The sequence below is a fragment of the Pleurodeles waltl genome, chromosome 6, assembly GCF_031143425.1.
Source record: "Pleurodeles waltl isolate 20211129_DDA chromosome 6, aPleWal1.hap1.20221129, whole genome shotgun sequence".
NCBI classification, from domain to species: Eukaryota; Metazoa; Chordata; class Amphibia; order Caudata; family Salamandridae; genus Pleurodeles; species Pleurodeles waltl.
The window spans coordinates 82,893,838-82,916,986 of NC_090445.1; the positions used below are offsets into that span (position 1 = coordinate 82,893,838).

General features: G+C 52.2%; 13 non-coding genes across 13 annotated transcripts; all 13 read left to right on the forward strand.

Moving 5' to 3' along the window:
* The first annotated feature begins 1,328 nt into the window (after positions 1-1,328).
* Positions 1,329-1,401, forward strand: TRNAK-CUU (transfer RNA lysine (anticodon CUU)). Its single transcript has one exon. It is a non-coding gene; the product is annotated as a tRNA-Lys (tRNA).
* Positions 1,402-2,955: 1,554 nt separating this feature from the next.
* On the forward strand, positions 2,956-3,028 carry TRNAK-CUU (transfer RNA lysine (anticodon CUU)). The gene has a single exon. It is a non-coding gene; the product is annotated as a tRNA-Lys (tRNA).
* Positions 3,029-5,400: 2,372 nt separating this feature from the next.
* On the forward strand, positions 5,401-5,473 carry TRNAK-CUU (transfer RNA lysine (anticodon CUU)). The gene has a single exon. It is a non-coding gene; the product is annotated as a tRNA-Lys (tRNA).
* Positions 5,474-7,852: 2,379 nt separating this feature from the next.
* TRNAK-CUU (transfer RNA lysine (anticodon CUU)) lies at positions 7,853-7,925 on the forward strand. The gene has a single exon. It is a non-coding gene; the product is annotated as a tRNA-Lys (tRNA).
* A 1,554-nt stretch (positions 7,926-9,479) lies between these two features.
* On the forward strand, positions 9,480-9,552 carry TRNAK-CUU (transfer RNA lysine (anticodon CUU)). The gene has a single exon. It is a non-coding gene; the product is annotated as a tRNA-Lys (tRNA).
* Positions 9,553-13,563: 4,011 nt separating this feature from the next.
* Positions 13,564-13,636, forward strand: TRNAK-CUU (transfer RNA lysine (anticodon CUU)). The gene has a single exon. It is a non-coding gene; the product is annotated as a tRNA-Lys (tRNA).
* A 744-nt stretch (positions 13,637-14,380) lies between these two features.
* On the forward strand, positions 14,381-14,453 carry TRNAK-CUU (transfer RNA lysine (anticodon CUU)). The gene has a single exon. It is a non-coding gene; the product is annotated as a tRNA-Lys (tRNA).
* Positions 14,454-16,828: 2,375 nt separating this feature from the next.
* TRNAK-CUU (transfer RNA lysine (anticodon CUU)) lies at positions 16,829-16,901 on the forward strand. The gene has a single exon. It is a non-coding gene; the product is annotated as a tRNA-Lys (tRNA).
* A 744-nt stretch (positions 16,902-17,645) lies between these two features.
* TRNAK-CUU (transfer RNA lysine (anticodon CUU)) lies at positions 17,646-17,718 on the forward strand. Its single transcript has one exon. It is a non-coding gene; the product is annotated as a tRNA-Lys (tRNA).
* Positions 17,719-18,463: 745 nt separating this feature from the next.
* Positions 18,464-18,536, forward strand: TRNAK-CUU (transfer RNA lysine (anticodon CUU)). The gene has a single exon. It is a non-coding gene; the product is annotated as a tRNA-Lys (tRNA).
* Positions 18,537-19,284: 748 nt separating this feature from the next.
* On the forward strand, positions 19,285-19,357 carry TRNAK-CUU (transfer RNA lysine (anticodon CUU)). The gene has a single exon. It is a non-coding gene; the product is annotated as a tRNA-Lys (tRNA).
* A 744-nt stretch (positions 19,358-20,101) lies between these two features.
* Positions 20,102-20,174, forward strand: TRNAK-CUU (transfer RNA lysine (anticodon CUU)). The gene has a single exon. It is a non-coding gene; the product is annotated as a tRNA-Lys (tRNA).
* A 2,372-nt stretch (positions 20,175-22,546) lies between these two features.
* TRNAK-CUU (transfer RNA lysine (anticodon CUU)) lies at positions 22,547-22,619 on the forward strand. Its single transcript has one exon. It is a non-coding gene; the product is annotated as a tRNA-Lys (tRNA).
* The last annotated feature ends 530 nt before the right edge of the window (positions 22,620-23,149 follow it).

Sequence of the window (23,149 nt, forward strand, 5' to 3'; positions counted from 1 at the left end):
CAGCGAGCTCGGAGTCCGCTCCGGTCCGTCCTGTCTCCCCCCCATCCTTTCAAAAAGAGGAGTTTAAGGTCTTAACCCCGCCTGTGTTATGATTAAAGTAGGTATGAAAACTACTTTATGTCAGCAGCGGGATTTGACCACAGGACTGGGGAAGATACTGCTCTTAAATGTAGCACCTTACACCACTCGGCCATTCCGGCAGCCTTTGGAACACGGCTCTGGAGGCTGACTGCCACCTCGCGAAACAGGGAGAGTTCACACTGTTCTCTACTAGACATTTAAGTATGTGCCCAGAGACAGGTTGAGAGGACAAATGCATGTATGTACCAGAGTGAGCTCCAGAGAGACTGATGGGGACATAAGACTGGGGTAGAGCGAGAGATGGAGAAAGAGAAAGGTGCCTGTGTCGAGTCAGCAGCAGAAAAAATGAAACAAAGGGGCCTCCTGGGATAACCACACACTACTTCCTCACAAAGAACACACAGAGGATGTGAGAAACGATAGAGGCACAGCAGCCCGGCTAGCTCAGTCGGTAGAGCATGAGCCTCTTAGTCTCAGGGTCATGGGTTCGAGCCCCACATTGGGCTTGATGCTTTTTAAAGGCTTATCCATTTTCGGGTTTAACATTAACTCTCACCTTTTTCAGATATTTCGCTGAGGCTTAAAACTACACACACACACATCCTGCAGTTTGCCTCACGATTCCCACAGCACTCCATACAACGCAGCACTTCCCACCCTGGGAGGCGCCGATGGGAGCGGTCCTAGGCCGAGCCTTTCCTGCGCCCTTTCCTAGCCTGAGCCGCCCGTGCTTACAGCGAGCTCGGAGTCCGCTCCGGTCCGTCCTGTCTCCCCCCCATCCTTTCAAAAAGAGGAGTTTAAGGTCTCAACCCCGCTGGTGTTATGATTAAAGTAGGTATGAAAACTACTTTATGTCGGCAGCGGGAATTGATTAGGGGACTGGGGAAGATACTGCTCTTGAATGTGGCGCCTTACACCGCTCGGAAATTCCGGCAGCCTCCGGAACACGGCTCTGGAGGCTGACTGCCACCTCGCGAAACAGGGAGAGTTGACACTGTTCTCTACTGGACATTCAAGTATGTGCCCAGAGACAGGTTGAGAGGACAGATGCATTTATGTACCAGAGTGAGCTCCAGAGAGACTGATGGGGACATAAGACTGGGGTAGAGCGAGAGATGGAGAAAGAGAAAGGTGCCTGTGTCGAGTCAGCAGCAGAGAAAATGAAACAAAGGGGCCTACTGGGATAACCACACACTACTTCCTCACAAAGAACACACAAGGATGTGTGAAATGACATAGGCACAGCAGCCCGGCTAGCTCAGTTGGTAGAGCATGAGACTCTTAATCTCAGGGTCGTGGGTTCGAGCCCCACGTTGGGCGTGATGATTTTTAAAGGCTTTTCCATTTTCGGGTTTAACATTAACTCTCACCTTTTTCAGATATTTCGCTGAGGCTTAAAACGACACACACACACACATCCTGCCGTTTGCCTCACGATTCCCACAGGACTCCACACAACGCAGCACTTCCAGCCCTGGGAGGCGCCGCTGGGAGCGGTCCTAGGCCCAGCCTTTCCTGCCCCCTTTCCTAGCCTGAGCCGCCCGTGCTTACAGCGAGCTCGGAGTCCGCTCCGGTCCGTCCTGTCCCCCCCATCCTTTCAAAAAGAGGAGTTTAAGGTCTCATCCCCGCTGGTGTTATGATTAAAGTAGGTATGAAAACTACTTTATGTCAGCAGCGGGATTTGATCACGGGACTGGGGATGATACGGCTCTAGAATGTGGCACCTTACACCGCTCGGCCATTCTGGCAGCCTGCGGAACACTGCTCTGGAGGCTGACTGCCACCTCGCAAAACAGGGAGAGTTCACACTGTTCTCTACTGGACATTTAAGTATGTGCCCAGATACAGGTTGAGAGGACAGATGCATGTATGTACCAGAGTGAGCTCCAGAGAGACTGATGGAGACATAAGACTGGGGTAGAGCGAGAGATGGAGAAAGAGAAAGGTGCCTGTGTCGAGTCAGCAGCAGAGAAAATGAAACAAAGGGGCCTCCTGGGATAACCACACACTACTTCCTCACAAAGAACCCACAGAGGATGTGTGAAATAACATAAGCACAGCAGCCCGGCTAGCTCAGTCGGTAGAGCATGAGACTCTTAATCTCAGGGTTCTGGGTTCGAGCCCCACGTTGGGCGTGATGCTTTTTAAAGGCTTATCCATTTTCAGGTTTAACATTAACTCTCACCTTTTTCAGATATTTCGCTGAGGCTTAAAACTACACACACACACACATCCTGCAGTTTGCCTCACGATTCCCACAGGACTCCACACAACGCAGCACTTCCCACCCTGGGAGGCGCCGCTGGAAGCGGTCCTAGGCCGAGCCTTTCCTACGCCCTTTCCTAGCCTGAGCCGCCCGTGCTTACAGCGAGCTGGGAGTCCACTCCGGTCCGTCCTATCTCCCCCCCCATCCTTTCAAAAAGAGGAGTTTAAGGTCTCAACCCCGCTGGTGTTATGATTAAAGTAGGTATGAAAACTAATTTATGTCGGCAGCGGGAATTGATTACGGGACTGGGGAAGATACTGCTCTTGAATGTGGCGCCTTACACCGCTCAGAAATTCCGGCAGCCTCCCGAACACGGCTCTGGAGGCTGACTGCCACCTCGCGAAACAGGGAGAGTTCACACTGTTCTCTACTGGACATTCAAGTATGTGCCCAGAGACAGGTTGAGAGGACAGATGCATGTATGTACCAGAGTGAGCTCCAGAGAGACTGATGGGGACATAAGACTGGGGTAGAGCGAGAGATGGAGAAAGGTGCCTGTGTCGAGTCAGCAGCAGAGAAAATGAAACAAAGGGGCCTCTTGGGATAACCACACACTACTTCCTCACAAAGAACACACAGAGGTTGTGTGAAATATCACAGGCACAGCAGCCTGGCTAGCTCAGTCGGTAGAGCATGAGACTCTTAATCTCAGGGTCGTGGGTTCGAGCCCCACGTTGGGCATGATGATTTTTAAAGGCTTTTCCATTTTCGGGTTTAACATTAACTCTCACCTTTTTCAGATATTTCGCTGAGGCTTAAAACGAGACACACACACACATCCTGACGTTTGCCTCACGATTCCCACAGGACACCACACAACGCAGCACTTCCAGCCCTGGGAGGCGCCGCTGAGAGCGGTCCTAGGCCAAACCTTTCCTGCGCCCTTTCCTAGCCTGAGCCGCCCGTGCTTACAGCGAGCTCGGAGTCCGCTCCGGTCCGTCCTGTCCCCCCCCATCCTTTCAAAAAGTGGAGTTTAAGGTCTCATCCCCGCTGGTGTTATGATTAAAGTAGGTATGAAAACTACTTTATGTCAGCAGCGGGATTTGATCACGGGACTGGGGACGATACAGCTCTAGAATGTGGCACCTTACACCGCTCGGCCATTCCGGCAGCCTGCGAAACACTGCTCTGGAGGCTGACTGCCACCTCGCAAAACAGGGAGAGTTCACACTGTTCTCTACTGGACATTTAAGTATGTGCCCAGAGACAGGTTGAGAGGACAGATGCATGTATGTACCAGAGTGAGCTCCAGAGAGACTGATGGGGACATAAGACTGGGGTAGATCGAGAGATGGAGAAAGAGAAAGGTGGCTGTGTCGAGTCAGCAGCAGAGAAAATGAAACAAAGGGGCCTCCTGGGATAACCACACACTACTTCCTCACAAAGAACACACAGAGGATGTGTGAAATGACATAGGCACAGCAGCCCGGCTCACTCAGTCGGTAGAGCATGAGACTCTTAATCTCAGGGTCGTGGGTTCGAGCCCCACGTTGGGCGTGATGCTTTTTAAAGGCTTATCCATTTTCGGGTTTAACATTAACTCTCACCTTTTTCAGATATTTCGCTGAGGCTTAAAACTACACACACACACACACATCCTGCAGTTTGCCTCACGATTCCCACAGGACTCCACACAACGCAGCAGTTCCCACCCTGGGAGGCGCCGCTGGGAGCGGTCCTAGGCCGAGCCTTTCCTACACCCTTTCCTAGCCTGAGCCGCCCGTGCTTACAGCGAGCTGGGAGTCCGCTCCGGTCCGTCCTATCTCCCCCCCATCCTTTCAAAAAGAGGAGTTTAAGGTCTCAACCCCGCTGGTGTTATGACTAAAGTAGGTATGAAAACTAATTTATGTCGGCAGCGGGAATTGATTACGGGACTGGGGAAGATACTGCTCTTGAATGTGGCGCCTTACACCGCTCGGAAATTCCGGCAGCCTCCCGAACACGGCTCTGGAGGCTGACTGCCACCTCGCGAAACAGGGAGAGTTCACACTGTTCTCTACTGGACATTTAAGTATGTGCCCAGAGACAGGTTGAGAGGACAGATGCATGTATGTACCAGAGTGAGCTCCAGAGAGACTGATGGGGACATAAGACTGGGGTAGAGCGAGAGATGGAGAAAGAGAAAGGTGCCTGTGTTGAGTCAGCAGCAGAGAAAATGAAACAAAGGGGCCTCCTGGGATAACCACACACTAGTTCCTCACAAAGAACACACAGGGGGTGTGTGAAATAACATAGGCACAGGAGCCCGGCTAGCTCAGTCAGTAGAGCATGAGACTCTTAATCTCAGGGTCGTGGGTTCGAGCCCCACATTGGGCGTGATGCTTTTTAAAGGCTTCTCCATTTTCGGGTTTAACATTAACTCTCACCTTTTTCAGATATTTCGCTGAGGCATAAAACTACACAAACACACATCCTGCAGTTTGCCTCACGATTCCCACAGGACTCCACACAACACAGCACTTCCAGCCCTGGGAGGCGCCGCTGGGAGCGGTCCTAGGCCGAGCCTTTCCTGCACCCTTTCCTAGCATGAGCCGCCCGTGCTTACAGCGAGGTCGGAGTCCGCTCCGGTCCGTCCTGTCCCCCCCCCCATCCTTTCAAAAAGAGGAGTTTAAGGTCTCATCCCTGCTGGTGTTATGATTAAAGTAGGTATGAAAACTACTTTATGTCGGCAGCAGGATTTGATCACAGGATTGGGGAAGATACTGCTCTTCAATGTGGCGTCTTACACCGCTCAGCCATTCCGGCAGCCTCCAAAACACAGCTCTGGAGGCTGACTGCCACCTCGCGAAACAGGGAGAGTTCACACTGTTCTCTACTGGACATTTAAGTATGTGCCCAGAGACAGGTTGAGAGGACAGATGCATGTATTTACCAGAGTGAGCTCCAGAGAGACTGATGGGGACATAAGACTGGGGTAGAGCGAGAGATGGAGAAAGGTGCCTGTGTCGAGTCAGCAGCAGAGAAGATGAAACAAAGGGGCCTCTTGGGATAACCACACACTACTTCCTCACAAAGAACACACAGAGGTTGTGTGAAATACAACAGGCACAGCAGCCCGGCTAGCTCAGTCGGTAGAGCATGAGACTCTTAATCTCAGGGTCGTGGGTTCGAGCCCCACGTTGGGTGTGATGATTTTTAAAGGCTTTTCCATTTTCGGGTTTAACATTAACTCTCACCTTTTTCAGATATTTCGCTGAGGCTTAAAACGAGACACACACACACATCCTGCCGTTTGCCTCATGATTCCCACAGGACTCCACACAACGCAGCACTTCCAGCCCTGGGAGGCGCCGCTGAGAGCGGTCCTAGGCCAAGCCTTTCCTGCGCCCTTTCCTAGCCTGAGCCGCCCGTGCTTACAGCGAGCTCGGAGTCCGCTCCGGTCCGTCCTGTCCCCCCCCCATCCTTTCAAAAAGTGGAGTTTAAGGTCTCATCCCCGCTGGTGTTATGATTAAAGTAGGTATGAAAACTACTTTATGTCAGCAGCGGGATTTGATCACAGGACTGGGGACGATACAGCTCTAGAATGGGGCACCTTACACCGCTCTGCCATTCCGGCAGCCTGCAGAACACTGCTCTGGAGGCTGACTGCCACCTCGCGAAACAGGGAGAGTTCACACTGTTCTCTACTGGACATTTAAGTATGTGCCCAGAGACAGGTTGAGAGGACAGATGCATGTATGTACCAGAGTGAGCTCCAGAGAGACTGATGGGGACATAAGACTGGGGTAGAGCGAGAGATGGAGAAAGAGAAAGGTGCCTGTGTCGAGTCAGCAGCAGAGAAAATGAAACAAAGGGGCCTCCTGGGATAACCACACACTACTTCCTCACAAAGAACACACAGAGGATGTGTGAAATGACATAGGCACAGCAGCCCGGCTAGCTCAGTTGGTAAAGCATGAGACTCTTAATCTCAGGGTTGTGGGTTCAAGCCCCACGTTGGGTGTGATGCTTTTTAAAGGCTTCTCCATTTTCGGGTTTAACATTAACTCTCACCTTTTTCAGATATATTTCGCTGAGGCTTAAAACTACACACACACACACACATCCTGCAGTTTGCCTCACGATTCCCACAGGACTCCACACAACGCAGCACTTCCCACCCTGGGAGGCGCCGCTTGGAGCGGTCCTAGGCCGAGCCTTTCCTGCGCCCTTTTCTAGCCTGAGCCGCCCGTGCTTACAGCGAGCTCGGAGTCCGCTCCGGTCCGTCCTGTCTCCCCCCCATCCTTTCAAAAAGAGGAGTTTAAGGTCTTAACCCCGCCTGTGTTATGATTAAAGTAGGTATGAAAACTACTTTATGTCAGCAGCGGGATTTGACCACAGGACTGGGGAAGATACTGCTCTTAAATGTAGCACCTTACACCACTCGGCCATTCCGGCAGCCTTTGGAACACGGCTCTGGAGGCTGACTGCCACCTCGCGAAACAGGGAGAGTTCACACTGTTCTCTACTAGACATTTAAGTATGTGCCCAGAGACAGGTTGAGAGGACAAATGCATGTATGTACCAGAGTGAGCTCCAGAGAGACTGATGGGGACATAAGACTGGGGTAGAGCGAGAGATGGAGAAAGAGAAAGGTGCCTGTGTCGAGTCAGCAGCAGAAAAAATGAAACAAAGGGGCCTCCTGGGATAACCACACACTACTTCCTCACAAAGAACACACAGAGGATGTGAGAAACGATAGAGGCACAGCAGCCCGGCTAGCTCAGTCGGTAGAGCATGAGCCTCTTAGTCTCAGGGTCATGGGTTCGAGCCCCACATTGGGCTTGATGCTTTTTAAAGGCTTATCCATTTTCGGGTTTAACATTAACTCTCACCTTTTTCAGATATTTCGCTGAGGCTTAAAACTACACACACACACATCCTGCAGTTTGCCTCACGATTCCCACAGCACTCCATACAACGCAGCACTTCCCACCCTGGGAGGCGCCGATGGGAGCGGTCCTAGGCCGAGCCTTTCCTGCGCCCTTTCCTAGCCTGAGCCGCCCGTGCTTACAGCGAGCTCGGAGTCCGCTCCGGTCCGTCCTGTCTCCCCCCCATCCTTTCAAAAAGAGGAGTTTAAGGTCTCAACCCCGCTGGTGTTATGATTAAAGTAGGTATGAAAACTACTTTATGTCGGCAGCGGGAATTGATTAGGGGACTGGGGAAGATACTGCTCTTGAATGTGGCGCCTTACACCGCTCGGAAATTCCGGCAGCCTCCGGAACACGGCTCTGGAGGCTGACTGCCACCTCGCGAAACAGGGAGAGTTGACACTGTTCTCTACTGGACATTCAAGTATGTGCCCAGAGACAGGTTGAGAGGACAGATGCATTTATGTACCAGAGTGAGCTCCAGAGAGACTGATGGGGACATAAGACTGGGGTAGAGCGAGAGATGGAGAAAGAGAAAGGTGCCTGTGTCGAGTCAGCAGCAGAGAAAATGAAACAAAGGGGCCTACTGGGATAACCACACACTACTTCCTCACAAAGAACACACAAGGATGTGTGAAATGACATAGGCACAGCAGCCCGGCTAGCTCAGTTGGTAGAGCATGAGACTCTTAATCTCAGGGTCGTGGGTTCGAGCCCCACGTTGGGCGTGATGATTTTTAAAGGCTTTTCCATTTTCGGGTTTAACATTAACTCTCACCTTTTTCAGATATTTCGCTGAGGCTTAAAACGACACACACACACACATCCTGCCGTTTGCCTCACGATTCCCACAGGACTCCACACAACGCAGCACTTCCAGCCCTGGGAGGCGCCGCTGGGAGCGGTCCTAGGCCCAGCCTTGCCTGCCCCCTTTCCTAGCCTGAGCCGCCCGTGCTTACAGCGAGCTCGGAGTCCGCTCCGGTCCGTCCTGTCCCCCCCATCCTTTCAAAAAGAGGAGTTTAAGGTCTCATCCCCGCTGGTGTTATGATTAAAGTAGGTATGAAAACTACTTTATGTCAGCAGCGGGATTTGATCACGGGACTGGGGATGATACGGCTCTAGAATGTGGCACCTTACACCGCTCGGCCATTCTGGCAGCCTGCGGAACACTGCTCTGGAGGCTGACTGCCACCTCGCAAAACAGGGAGAGTTCACACTGTTCTCTACTGGACATTTAAGTATGTGCCCAGATACAGGTTGAGAGGACAGATGCATGTATGTACCAGAGTGAGCTCCAGAGAGACTGATGGAGACATAAGACTGGGGTAGAGCGAGAGATGGAGAAAGAGAAAGGTGCCTGTGTCGAGTCAGCAGCAGAGAAAATGAAACAAAGGGGCCTCCTGGGATAACCACACACTACTTCCTCACAAAGAACCCACAGAGGATGTGTGAAATAACATAAGCACAGCAGCCCGGCTAGCTCAGTCGGTAGAGCATGAGACTCTTAATCTCAGGGTTCTGGGTTCGAGCCCCACGTTGGGCGTGATGCTTTTTAAAGGCTTATCCATTTTCAGGTTTAACATTAACTCTCACCTTTTTCAGATATTTCGCTGAGGCTTAAAACTACACACACACACACATCCTGCAGTTTGCCTCACGATTCCCACAGGACTCCACACAACGCAGCACTTCCCACCCTGGGAGGCGCCGCTGGAAGCGGTCCTAGGCCGAGCCTTTCCTACGCCCTTTCCTAGCCTGAGCCGCCCGTGCTTACAGCGAGCTGGGAGTCCACTCCGGTCCGTCCTATCTCCCCCCCCATCCTTTCAAAAAGAGGAGTTTAAGGTCTCAACCCCGCTGGTGTTATGATTAAAGTAGGTATGAAAACTAATTTATGTCGGCAGCGGGAATTGATTACGGGACTGGGGAAGATACTGCTCTTGAATGTGGCGCCTTACACCGCTCAGAAATTCCGGCAGCCTCCCGAACACGGCTCTGGAGGCTGACTGCCACCTCGCGAAACAGGGAGAGTTCACACTGTTCTCTACTGGACATTCAAGTATGTGCCCAGAGACAGGTTGAGAGGACAGATGCATGTATGTACCAGAGTGAGCTCCAGAGAGACTGATGGGGACATAAGACTGGGGTAGAGCGAGAGATGGAGAAAGGTGCCTGTGTCGAGTCAGCAGCAGAGAAAATGAAACAAAGGGGCCTCTTGGGATAACCACACACTACTTCCTCACAAAGAACACACAGAGGTTGTGTGAAATATCACAGGCACAGCAGCCTGGCTAGCTCAGTCGGTAGAGCATGAGACTCTTAATCTCAGGGTCGTGGGTTCGAGCCCCACGTTGGGCATGATGATTTTTAAAGGCTTTTCCATTTTCGGGTTTAACATTAACTCTCACCTTTTTCAGATATTTCGCTGAGGCTTAAAACGAGACACACACACACATCCTGACGTTTGCCTCACGATTCCCACAGGACACCACACAACGCAGCACTTCCAGCCCTGGGAGGCGCCGCTGAGAGCGGTCCTAGGCCAAACCTTTCCTGCGCCCTTTCCTAGCCTGAGCCGCCCGTGCTTACAGCGAGCTCGGAGTCCGCTCCGGTCCGTCCTGTCCCCCCCCATCCTTTCAAAAAGTGGAGTTTAAGGTCTCATCCCCGCTGGTGTTATGATTAAAGTAGGTATGAAAACTACTTTATGTCAGCAGCGGGATTTGATCACGGGACTGGGGACGATACAGCTCTAGAATGTGGCACCTTACACCGCTCGGCCATTCCGGCAGCCTGCGAAACACTGCTCTGGAGGCTGACTGCCACCTCGCAAAACAGGGAGAGTTCACACTGTTCTCTACTGGACATTTAAGTATGTGCCCAGAGACAGGTTGAGAGGACAGATGCATGTATGTACCAGAGTGAGCTCCAGAGAGACTGATGGGGACATAAGACTGGGGTAGATCGAGAGATGGAGAAAGAGAAAGGTGGCTGTGTCGAGTCAGCAGCAGAGAAAATGAAACAAAGGGGCCTCCTGGGATAACCACACACTACTTCCTCACAAAGAACACACAGAGGATGTGTGAAATGACATAGGCACAGCAGCCCGGCTCACTCAGTCGGTAGAGCATGAGACTCTTAATCTCAGGGTCGTGGGTTCGAGCCCCACGTTGGGCGTGATGCTTTTTAAAGGCTTATCCATTTTCGGGTTTAACATTAACTCTCACCTTTTTCAGATATTTCGCTGAGGCTTAAAACTACACACACACACACACATCCTGCAGTTTGCCTCACGATTCCCACAGGACTCCACACAACGCAGCAGTTCCCACCCTGGGAGGCGCCGCTGGGAGCGGTCCTAGGCCGAGCCTTTCCTACGCCCTTTCCTAGCCTGAGCCGCCCGTGCTTACAGCGAGCTGGGAGTCCGCTCCGGTCCGTCCTATCTCCCCCCCATCCTTTCAAAAAGAGGAGTTTAAGGTCTCAACCCCGCTGGTGTTATGACTAAAGTAGGTATGAAAACTAATTTATGTCGGCAGCGGGAATTGATTACGGGACTGGGGAAGATACTGCTCTTGAATGTGGCGCCTTACACCGCTCGGAAATTCCGGCAGCCTCCCGAACACGGCTCTGGAGGCTGACTGCCACCTCGCGAAACAGGGAGAGTTCACACTGTTCTCTACTGGACATTTAAGTATGTGCCCAGAGACAGGTTGAGAGGACAGATGCATGTATGTACCAGAGTGAGCTCCAGAGAGACTGATGGGGACATAAGACTGGGGTAGAGCGAGAGATGGAGAAAGAGAAAGGTGCCTGTGTTGAGTCAGCAGCAGAGAAAATGAAACAAAGGGGCCTCCTGGGATAACCACACACTAGTTCCTCACAAAGAACACACAGGGGGTGTGTGAAATAACGTAGGCACAGGAGCCCGGCTAGCTCAGTCAGTAGAGCATGAGACTCTTAATCTCAGGGTCGTGGGTTCGAGCCCCACATTGGGCGTGATGCTTTTTAAAGGCTTCTCCATTTTCGGGTTTAACATTAACTCTCACCTTTTTCAGATATTTCGCTGAGGCATAAAACTACACAAACACACATCCTGCAGTTTGCCTCACGATTCCCACAGGACTCCACACAACGCAGCACTTCCAGCCCTGGGAGGCGCCGCTGGGAGCGGTCCTAGGCCGAGCCTTTCCTGCACCCTTTCCTAGCCTGAGCCGCCCGTGCTTACAGCGAGGTCGGAGTCCGCTCCGGTCCGTCCTGTCCCCCCCCCCCATCCTTTCAAAAAGAGGAGTTTAAGGTCTCATCCCTGCTGGTGTTATGATTAAAGTAGGTATGAAAACTACTTTATGTCGGCAGCAGGATTTGATCACAGGATTGGGGAAGATGCTGCTCTTCAATGTGGCGTCTTACACCGCTCAGCCATTCCGGCAGCCTCCAAAACACGGCTCTGGAGGCTGACTGCCACCTCGCGAAACAGGGAGAGTTCACACTGTTCTCTACTGGACATTTAAGTATGTGCCCAGAGACAGGTTGAGAGGACAGATGCATGTATTTACCAGAGTGAGCTCCAGAGAGACTGATGGGGACATAAGACTGGGGTATAGCGAGAGATGGAGAAAGAGAAAGGTGCCTGTGTCGAGTCAGCAGTAGAGAAAATGAAACAAAGGGGCCTCCTGGGATAACCACACACTACTTCCTCACAAAGAACACACAGAGGGTGTGTGAAATGACATAGGCACAGCAGCCTGGCTAGCTGAGTCGGTAGAGCATGAGCCTCTTAATCTCAGGGTTGTGGGTTCAAGCCCCACGTTGGGCGTGATGCTTTTTAAAGGCTTCTCCATTTTCGGGTTTAACATTAACTCTCACCTTTTTCAGATATTTCGCTGAGGCTTAAAACGACACACACACACACACATCCTGCCGTTTGCCTCACGATTCCCACAGGACTCCACACAATGCAGCACTTCCCGCCCTGGGAGCCGCCGCTGGGAGCGGTCCTAGGCCGAGCCTTTCCTGCGCCCTTTCCTAACCTGAGCTGCCCGTGCTTACAGCGAGCTCGGAGTCCGCTCCGGTCCGTCCTGTCCCCCCCATCCTTTCAAAAAGAGGAGTGTAAGGTCTCATCCCCGCTGGTGTTATGATTAAAGTAGGTATGAAAACTATCTTATGTCGGCAGCTGGATTTGATCACAGAACTGGGGACAATACTGCTCTAGAATGTTGCACCTTACACCTCTCGGCCATTCGGGCAGCCTCCGGAACACGGCTCTGGAGGCTGACTGCCACCTCGCAAAACAGGGAGAGTTCACTCTGTTCTCTACTGGACATTTAAGTATGTGCCCAGAGACAGGTTGAGACGACAGATGCATGTATGTACCAGAGTGAGCTCCAGAGAGACTGATGGGGACATAAGACTGGAGTTGAGCGAGAGATGGAGAAAGAGAAAGGTGCCTGTATCGAGTCAGCAGCAGAGAAAATGAAACCAAGGGGCCTCCTGGGATAACCACACACTACTTCCTCACAAAGAACACACAGAGGATGTGTGAAATGTCATAGGCACAGCAGCCCGGCTAGCTCCGTTGGTAGAGCATGAGACTCTTAATCTCAGGGTCGTGGGTTCAAGCCCCACGTTGGGTGTGATGCTTTTTAAAGGCTTCTCCATTTTCGGGTTTAACATTAACTCTCACCTTTTTCAGATATATTTCGCTGAGGCTTAAAACTACACACACACACACACATCCTGCAGTTTGCCTCACGATTCCCACAGGACTCCACACAACGCAGCACTTCCCACCCTGGGAGGCGCCGCTTGGAGCGGTCCTAGGCCGAGCCTTTCCTGCGCCCTTTTCTAGCCTGAGCCGCCCGTGCTTACAGCGAGCTCGGAGTCCGCTCCGGTCCGTCCTGTCTCCCCCCCATCCTTTCAAAAAGAGGAGTTTAAGGTCTTAACCCCGCCTGTGTTATGATTAAAGTAGGTATGAAAACTACTTTATGTCGGCAGCGGGAATTGATCACGGGACTGGGGAAGATACTGCTCTTGAATGTGGCGCCTTACACCGCTCGGAAATTCCGGCAGCCTCCCGAACACGGCTCTGGAGGCTGACTGCCACCTTGCGAAACAGGGAGAGTTCACACTGTTCTCTACTGGACATTCAAGTATGTGCCCAGAGACAGGTTGAGAGGACAGATGCATGTATGTACCAGAGTGAGCTCCAGAGAGACTGATGGGGACATAAGACTGGGGTAGAGCGAGAGATGGAGAAAGGTGCCTGTGTCGAGTCAGCAGCAGAGAAGATGAAACAAAGGGGCCTCTTGGGATAACCACACACTACTTCCTCACAAAGAACACACAGAGGTTGTGTGAAATACAACAGGCACAACAGCCCGGCTAGCTCAGTCGGTAGAGCATGAGACTCTTAATCTCAGGGTCGTGGGTTCGAGCCCCACGTTGGGTGTGATGATTTTTAAAGGCTTTTCCATTTTCGGGTTTAACATTAACTCTCACCTTTTTCAGATATTTCGCTGAGGCTTAAAACGAGACACACACACACATCCTGCCGTTTGCCTCATGATTCCCACAGGACTCCACACAACGCAGCACTTCCAGCCCTGGGAGGCGCCGCTGAGAGCGGTCCTAGGCCAAGCCTTTCCTGCGCCCTTTCCTAGCCTGAGCCGCCCGTGCTTACAGCGAGCTCGGAGTCCGCTCCGGTCCGTCCTGTCCACCCCCCATCCTTTCAAAAAGTGGAGTTTAAGGTCTCATGCCCGCTGGTGTTATCATTAAAGTAGGTATGAAAACTACTTTATGTCAGCAGCGGGATTTGATCACAGGACTGGGGACGATACAGCTCTAGAATGGGGCACCTTACACCGCTCTGCCATTCCGGCAGCCTGCAGAACACTGCTCTGGAGGCTGACTGCCACCTCGCGAAACAGGGAGAGTTCACACTGTTCTCTACTGGACATTTAAGTATGTGCCCAGAGACAGGTTGAGAGGACAGATGCATGTATGTACCAGAGTGAGCTCCAGAGAGACTGATGGGGACATAAGACTGGGGTAGAGCGAGAGATGGAGAAAGAGAAAGGTGCCTGTGTCGAGTCAGCAGCAGAGAAAATGAAACAAAGGGGCCTCCTGGGATAACCACACACTACTTCCTCACAAAGAACACACAGAGGATGTGTGAAATGACATAGGCACAGCAGCCCGGCTAGCTCAGTTGGTAGAGCATGAGACTCTTAATCTCAGGGTCGTGGGTTCAAGCCCCACGTTGGGTGTGATGCTTTTTAAAGGCTTCTCCATTTTCGGGTTTAACATTAACTCTCACCTTTTTCAGATATATTTCGCTGAGGCTTAAAACTACACACACACACACACATCCTGCAGTTTGCCTCACGATTCCCACAGGACTCCACACAACGCAGCACTTCCCACCCTGGGAGGCGCCGCTTGGAGCGGTCCTAGGCCGAGCCTTTCCTGCGCCCTTTTCTAGCCTGAGCCGCCCGTGCTTACAGCGAGCTCGGAGTCCGCTCCGGTCCGTCCTGTCTCCCCCCCATCCTTTCAAAAAGAGGAGTTTAAGGTCTTAACCCCGCCTGTGTTATGATTAAAGTAGGTATGAAAACTACTTTATGTCGGCAGCGGGAATTGATCACGGGACTGGGGAAGATACTGCTCTTGAATGTGGCGCCTTACACCGCTCGGAAATTCCGGCAGCCTCCCGAACACGGCTCTGGAGGCTGACTGCCACCTTGCGAAACAGGGAGAGTTCACACTGTTCTCTACTGGACATTCAAGTATGTGCCCAGAGACAGGTTGAGAGGACAGATGCATGTATGTACCAGAGTGAGCTCCAGAGAGACTGATGGGGACATAAGACTGGGGTAGAGCGAGAGATGGAGAAAGGTGCCTGTGTCGAGTCAGCAGCAGAGAAGATGAAACAAAGGGGCCTCTTGGGATAACCACACACTACTTCCTCACAAAGAACACACAGAGGTTGTGTGAAATACAACAGGCACAGCAGCCCGGCTAGCTCAGTCGGTAGAGCATGAGACTCTTAATCTCAGGGTCGTGGGTTTGAGCGCCACGTTGGGTGTGATGATTTTTAAAGGCTTTTCCATTTTCGGGTTTAACATTAACTCTCACCTTTTTCAGATATTTCGCTGAGGCTTAAAACGAGACACACACACACATCCTGCCGTTTGCCTCATGATTCCCACAGGACTCCACACAACGCAGCACTTCCAGCCCTGGGAGGCGCCGCTGAGAGCGGTCCTAGGCCAAGCCTTTCCTGCGCCCTTTCCTAGCCTGAGCCGCCCGTGCTTACAGCGAGCTCGGAGTCCGCTCCGGTCTCTCCTGTCCCCCCCATCCTTTCAAAAAGAGGAGTTTAAGGTCTCATCCCCGCTGGTGTTGTGATTAAAGTAGGTATGAAAACTACTTTATGTCGGCAGTGGGATTTGATCACAGGACTGGGGAAAAAACTGCTCTTGAATGTGGCACCTTACACCGCTCGGCCATTCCGGCAGCCTCCGGAACACGGCTCTGGAGGCTGACTGCCACCTCGCGAAACAGGGAGAGTTCACACTGTTCTCTACTGGACATTTAAGTATGTGCCCAGAGACAGGTTGAGAGGACAGATGCATGTATGTACCAGAGTGAGCTCCAGAGAGACTGATGGGGACATAAGACTGGGGTAGAGCGAGAGATGGAGAAAGAGAAAGGTGCCTGTGTCGAGTCAGCAGCAGAGAAAATGAAACAAAGGGGCCTCCTGGGATAACCACACACTACTTCCTCACAAAGAACACACAGAGGATGTGTGAAATGACATAGGCACAGCAGCCCGGCTAACTCAGTCGGTAGAGCATGAGACTCTTAATCTCAGGGTCGTGGGTTCGAGCCCCACGTTGGGCGTGATGATTTTTAAAGGCTTTTCCATTTTTGGGTTTAACATTAACTCTCACCTTTTTCAGATATTTCGCTGAGGCTTAAAACGACACACACACACACACATCCTGCCGTTTGCCTCACGATTCCCACAGGACTCCACACAACGCAGCACTTCCAGCCCTGGGAGGCGCCGCTGGGAGCGGTCCTAGGCCCAGCCTTTCCTGCCCCCTTTCCTAGCCTGAGCCGCCCGTGCTTACAGCGAGCTCGGAGTCCGCTCCGGTCCGTCCTGTCCCCCCCCATCCTTTCAAAAAGAGGAGTTTAAGGTCTCATCCCCGCTGGTGTTATGATTAAAGTAGGTATGAAAACTACTTTATGTCAGCAGCGGGATTTGATCACGGGACTGGGGATGATACGGCTCTAGAATGTGGTATCTTACACCGCTCGGCCATTCCGGCAGCCTGCGGAACACTGCTCTGGAGGCTGACTGCCACCTCACAAAACAGGGAGAGTTCACACTGTTCTCTACTGGACATTTAAGTATGTGCCCATAGACAGGTTGAGAGGACAGATGCATGTATGTACCAGAGTGAGCTCCAGAGAGACTGATGGGGACATAAGACTGGGGTAGAGCGAGAGATGGAGAAAGAGAAAGGTGCCTGTGTCGAGTCAGCAGCAGAGAAAATGAAACAAAGGGGCCTCCTGGGATAACCACACACTACTTCCTCACAAAGAACACACAGAGGATGTGTGAAATAACATAAGCACAGCAGCCTGGCTAGCTCAGTCGGTAGAGCATGAGACTCTTAATCTCAGGGTCGTGGGTTCGAGCCCCACGTTGGGCGTGATGCTTTTTAAAGGCTTATCCATTTTCGAGTTTAACACTAACTCTCACCTTTTTCAGATATTTCGCTGAGGCTTAAAACTACACACACACACACACACACATCCTGCAGTTTGCCTCACGATTCCCACAGGACTCCACACAACGCAGCACTTCCCACCCTGGGAGGCGCCGCTGGCAGCGGTCCTAGGCCGAGCCTTTCCTACGCCCTTTCCTAGCCTGAGCCGCCCGTGCTTACAGCAAGCTGGGAGTCCGCTCCGGTCCGTCCTATCTCCCCCCCATCCTTTCAAAAAGAGGAGTTTAAGGTCTCAACCCCGCTGGTGTTATGATTAAAGTAGGTATGAAAACTAATTTATGTCGGCAGCGGGAATTGATTACGGGACTGGGGAAGATACTGCTCTTGAATGTGGCACCTTACACCGCTCGGAAATTCCGGCAGCCTCCCGAACACGGCTCTGGAGGCTGACTGCCACCTCGCGAAACAGGGAGAGTTCACACTGTTCTCTACTGGACATTCAAGTATGTGCCCAGAGACAGGTTGAGAGGACAGATGCATGTATGTACCAGAGTGAGCTCCAGAGAGACTGATGGGGACATAAGACTGGGGTAGAGCGAGAGTTGGAGAAAGGTGCCTGTGTCGAGTCAGCAGCAGAGAAAATGAAACAAAGGGGCCTCTTGGGATAACCACACACTACTTCCTCACAAAGAACACACAGAGGTTGTGTGAAATACCACAGGCACAGCAGCCCGGCTAGCTCAATCGGTAGAGCATGAGACTCTTAATCTCAGGGTCGTGGGTTCGAGCCCCACGTTGGGCGTGATGATTTTTAAAGGCTTTTCCATTTTTGGGTTTAACATTAACTCTCACCTTTTTCAGATATTTCGCTGAGGCTTAAAACGACACACACACACACACATCCTGCCGTTTGCCTCACGATTCCCACAGGACTCCACACAACGCAGCACTTCCAGCCCTGGGAGGCGCCGCTGGGAGCGGTCCTAGGCCCAGCCTTTCCTGCCCCCTTTCCTAGCCTGAGCCGCCCGTGCTTACAGCGAGCTCGGAGTCCGCTCCGGTCCGTCCTGTCCCCCCCCATCCTTTCAAAAAGAGGAGTTTAAGGTCTCATCCCCGCTGGTGTTATGATTAAAGTAGGTATGAAAACTACTTTATGTCAGCAGCAGGATTTGATCACGGGACTGGGGATGATACGGCTCTAGAATGTGGTATCTTACACCGCTCGGCCATTCCGGCAGCCTGCGGAACACTGCTCTGGAGGCTGACTGCCACCTCGCAAAACAGGGAGAGTTCACACTGTTCTCTACTGGACATTTGAGTATGTGCCCAGAGACAGGTTGAGAGGACAGATGCATGTATGTACCAGAGTGAGCTCCAGAGAGACTGATGGGGACATAAGACTGGGGTAGAGCGAGAGATGGAGAAAGAGAAAGGTGCCTGTGTCGAGTCAGCAGCAGAGAAAATGAAACAAAGGGGCCTCCTGGGATAACCACACACTACTTCCTCACAAAGAACACACAGAGGATGTGTGAAATAACATAAGCACAGCAGCCTGGCTAGCTCAGTCGGTAGAGCATGAGACTCTTAATCTCAGGGTCGTGGGTTCGAGCCCCACGTTGGGCGTGATGCTTTTTAAAGGCTTATCCATTTTCGAGTTTAACACTAACTCTCACCTTTTTCAGATATTTCGCTGAGGCTTAAAACTACACACACACACACACACACACACATCCTGCAGTTTGCCTCACGATTCCCACAGGACTCCACACAACGCAGCACTTCCCACCCTGGGAGGCGCCGCAGGGAGCGGTCCTAGGCCGAGCCTTTCCTACGCCCTTTCCTAGCCTGAGCCGCCCGTGCTTACAGCAAGCTGGGAGTCCGCTCCGGTCCGTCCTATCTCCCCCCCATCCTTTCAAAAAGAGGAGTTTAAGGTCTCAACCCCGCTGGTGTTATGATTAAAGTAGGTATGAAAACTAATTTATGTCGGCAGCGGGAATTGATTACGGGACTGGGGAAGATACTGCTCTTGAATGTGGCACCTTACACCGCTCGGAAATTCCGGCAGCCTCCCGAACACGGCTCTGGAGGCTGACTGCCACCTCGCGAAACAGGGAGAGTTCACACTGTTCTCTACTGGACATTCAAGTATGTGCCCAGAGACAGGTTGAGAGGGCAGATGCATGTATGTACCAGAGTGAGCGCCAGAGAGACTGATGGGGACATAAGACTGGGGTAGAGCGAGAGTTGGAGAAAGGTGCCTGTGTCGAGTCAGCAGCAGAGAAAATGAAACAAAGGGGCCTCTTGGGATAACCACACACTACTTCCTCACAAAGAACACACAGAGGTTGTGTGAAATACTACAGGCACAGCAGCCTGGCTAGCTCAGTCGGTAGAGCATGAGACTCTTAATCTCAGGGTCGTGGGTTCGAGCCCCACGTTGGGCGGGATGATTTTTAAAGGCTTTTCCATTTTCGGGTTTAACATTAACTCTCACCTTTTTCAGATATTTTGCTGAGGCTTAAAACGAGACACACACACACATCCTGCCGTTTGCCTCACGATTCCCACAGGACTCCACACAACGCAGCACTTCCAGCCCTGGGAGGCGCCGCTGAGAGCGGTCCTAGGCCAAGCCTTTCCTGCGCCCTTTCCTAGCCTGAGCCGCCCGTGCTTACAGCAAGCTCGGAGTCCGCTCCGGTCCGTCCTGTCCCCCCCCCATCCTTTCAAAAAGTGGAGTTTAAGGTCTCATCCCCGCTGGTGTTATGATTAAAGTAGGTATGAAAACTACTTTATGTCAGCAGCAGGGTTTGATCACGGGACTGGGGACGATACGGCTCTAGAATGTGGCACCTTACACCGCTCGGCCATTCCGGCAGCCTGCGGAACACTCTTCTGGAGGCTGACTGCCACCTCGCAAAACAGGGAGAGTTCACACTGTTCTCTACTGGACATTTAAGTATGTGCCCAGAGACAGGTTGAGAGGACAGATGCATGTATGTACCAGAGTGAGCTCCAGAGAGACTGATGGGGACATAAGACTGGGGTAGAGTGAGAGATGGAGAAAGAGAAAGGTGCCTGTGTCGAGTCAGCAGCAGAGAAAATGAAACAAAGGGGCCTCCTGGGATAACCACACACTACTTCCTCACAAAGAACACACAGAGGATGTGTGTAATGACATAAGCACAGCAGCCCGGCTAGCTCAGTCGGTAGAGCATGAGACTCTTAATCTCAGGGTCGTGGGTTCGAGCCCCACGTTGGGTGTGATGCTTTTTAAAGGCTTATCCATTTTCGGGTTTAACATTAACTCTCACCTTTTTCAGATATTTCGCTGAGGCTTAAAACTACACACACACACACACACATCCTGCAGTTTGCCTCACGATTCCCACAGGACTCCACACAACGCAGCACTTCCCACCCTGGGAGGCGCCGCTGGGAGCGGTCCTAGGCCGAGCCTTTCCTACGCCCTTTCCTAGCCTGAGCCGCCCGTGCTTACAGCGAGCTGGGAGTCCGCTCCGGTCCGTCCTATCTCCCCCCCATCCTTTCAAAAAGAGGAGTTTAAGGTCTCAACCCCGCTGGTGTTATGATTAAAGTAGGTATGAAAACTAATTTATGTCGGCAGCGGGAATTGATTACGGGACTGGGGAAGATACTGCTCTTGAATGTGGCGCCTTACACCGCTCGGAAATTCCGGCAGCCTCCCGAACACGGCTCTGGAGGCTGACTGCCACCTCGCGAAACAGGGAGAGTTCACACTGTTCTCTACTGGACATTTAAGTATGTGCCCAGAGACAGGTTGAGAGGACAGATGCATGTATGTACCAGAGTGAGCTCCAGAGAGACTGATGGGGACATAAGACTGGGGTAGAGTTAGAGATGGAGAAAGAGAAAGGTGCCTGTGTTGAGTCAGCAGCAGAGAAAAGGAAACAAAGGGGCCTCCTGGGATAACCACACACTACTTCCTCACAAAGAACACACAGAGGGTGTGTGATATGACATAGGCACAGGAGCCCGGCTAGCTCAGTCAGTAGAGCATGAGACTCTTAATCTCAGGGTCGTGGGTTCGAGCCCCACGATGGGCGTGATGCTTTTTAAAGGCTTCTCCATTTTCGGGTTTAACATTAACTCTCACCTTTTTCAGATATTTCGCTGAGGCATAAAACTACACAAACACACATCCTGCAGTTTGCCTCACGATTCCCACAGGACTCCACACAACGCAGCACTTCCAGCCCTGGGAGGCGCCGCTGGGAGCGGTCCTAGGCCGAGCCTTTCCTGCGCCCTTTCCTAGCCTGAGCCGCCCGTGCTTACAGCGAGGTCGGAGTCCGCTCCGGTCCGTCCTGTCCCCCCCCCATCCTTTCAAAAAGAGGAGTTTAAGGTCTCATCCCTGCTGGTGTTATGATTAAAGTAGGTATGAAACCTACTTTATGTCGGCAGCAGGATTTGATCACAAGATTGGGGAAGATGCTGCTCTTGAATGTGGCGTCTTACACCGCTCAGCCATTCCGGCAGCCTCCAAAACATGGCTCTGGAGGCTGACTGCCACCTCGCGAAACAGGGAGAGTTCACACTGTTCTCTACTGGACATTTAAGTATGTACCCAGAGACAGGTTGAGAGGACATATGCATGTATGTACCAGAGTGAGCTCCAGAGAGACTGATGGGGACATAAGACTGGGGTAGAGCGAGAGATGGAGAAAGAGAAAGGTGCCTGTGTCGAGTCAGCAGTAGAGAAAATGAAACAAAGGGGCCTCCTGGGATAACCACACACTACTTCCTCACAAAGAACACACAGAGGGTGTGTGAAATGACATAGGCACAGCAGCCTGGCTAGCTCAGTCGGTAGAGCATGAGCCTCTTCATCTCATGGTTGTGGGTTCGAGCCCCACGTTGGGCGTGATGCTTTTTAAAGGCTTCTCCATTTTCGGGTTTAACATTAACTCTCACCTTTTTCAGATATTTCGCTGAGGCTTAAAACGACACACACACACACATCCTGCCGTTTCCCTCACGATTCCCACAGGACTCCACACAACGCAGCACTTCCCGCCCTGGGTGGCGCCGCTGGGAGCGGTCCTAGGCCCAGCCTTTCCTGCGCCCTTTCCTAACCTGTGCTGCCCATGCTTACAGCGAGCTCGGAGTCCGCTCCGGTCCGTCCTGTCCCCCCCATCCTTTCAAAAAGAGGAGTTTAAGGTCTCATCCCCGCTGGTGTTATGATTAAAGTAGGTATGAAAACTACCTTATGTCTGCAGCAGGATTTGATCACGGGACTGGGGACGATACTGCTCTAGAATGTGGCACCTTACACCGCTCGGCCATTCGGGCAGCCTCCGGAACACAACTCGGGAGGCTGACTGCCACCTCGCAAAACAGGGAGAGTTCACACTGTTCTCTACTGGACATTTAAGTATGTGCCCAGAGACAGGTTGAGAGGACAGATGCATGTATGTACCAGAGTGAGCTCCAGAGAGACTGATGGGGACATAAGACTGGGGTAGAGCGAGAGATGGAGAAAGGTGCCTGTGTCGAGTCAGCAGCAGAGAAAATGAAACAAAGGGGCCTCTTGGGATAACCACACACTACTTCCTCACAAAGAACACACAGAGGTTGTGTGAAATATCACAGGCACAGCTGCCCGGCTAGCTCAGTCGGTAGAGCATGAGACTCTTAATCTCAGGGTCGTGGGTTCGAGCCCCACGTTGGGCGTGATGCTTCTTAAAGGCTTCTCCATTTTCAGGTTTAACATTAACTCTCACCTTTTTCAGATATTTCGCTGAGGCTTAAAACGACACACACACACACATCCTGCCGTTTGCCTCACGATTCCCACAGGACTCCACACAACGCAGCACTTCCAGCCCTGGGAGGCGCCGCTGGGAGCGGTCCAAGGCCCAGCCTTTCCTGCGCCCTTTCCTAGCCTGAGCCGCCCGTGCTTACAGCGAGCTCGGAGTCTGCTCCGGTCCGTCCTGTCCCCCCCCATCCTTTCAAAAAGAGGAGTTTAAGGTCTCATCCCCGCTGGTGTTATGATTAAAGTAGGTATGAAAACTACTTTATGTCAGCAGCGGGATTTGATCACGGGACTGGGGACGATACAGCTCTAGAATGTGGCAGCTTACACCGCTCGGCCATTCCGGCAGCCTGCGGAACATTGCTCTGGAGGCTGACTGCCAACTCGCAAAACAGGGAGAGTTCACACTGTTCTCTACTGGACATTTAGGTATGTGCCCAGAGACAGG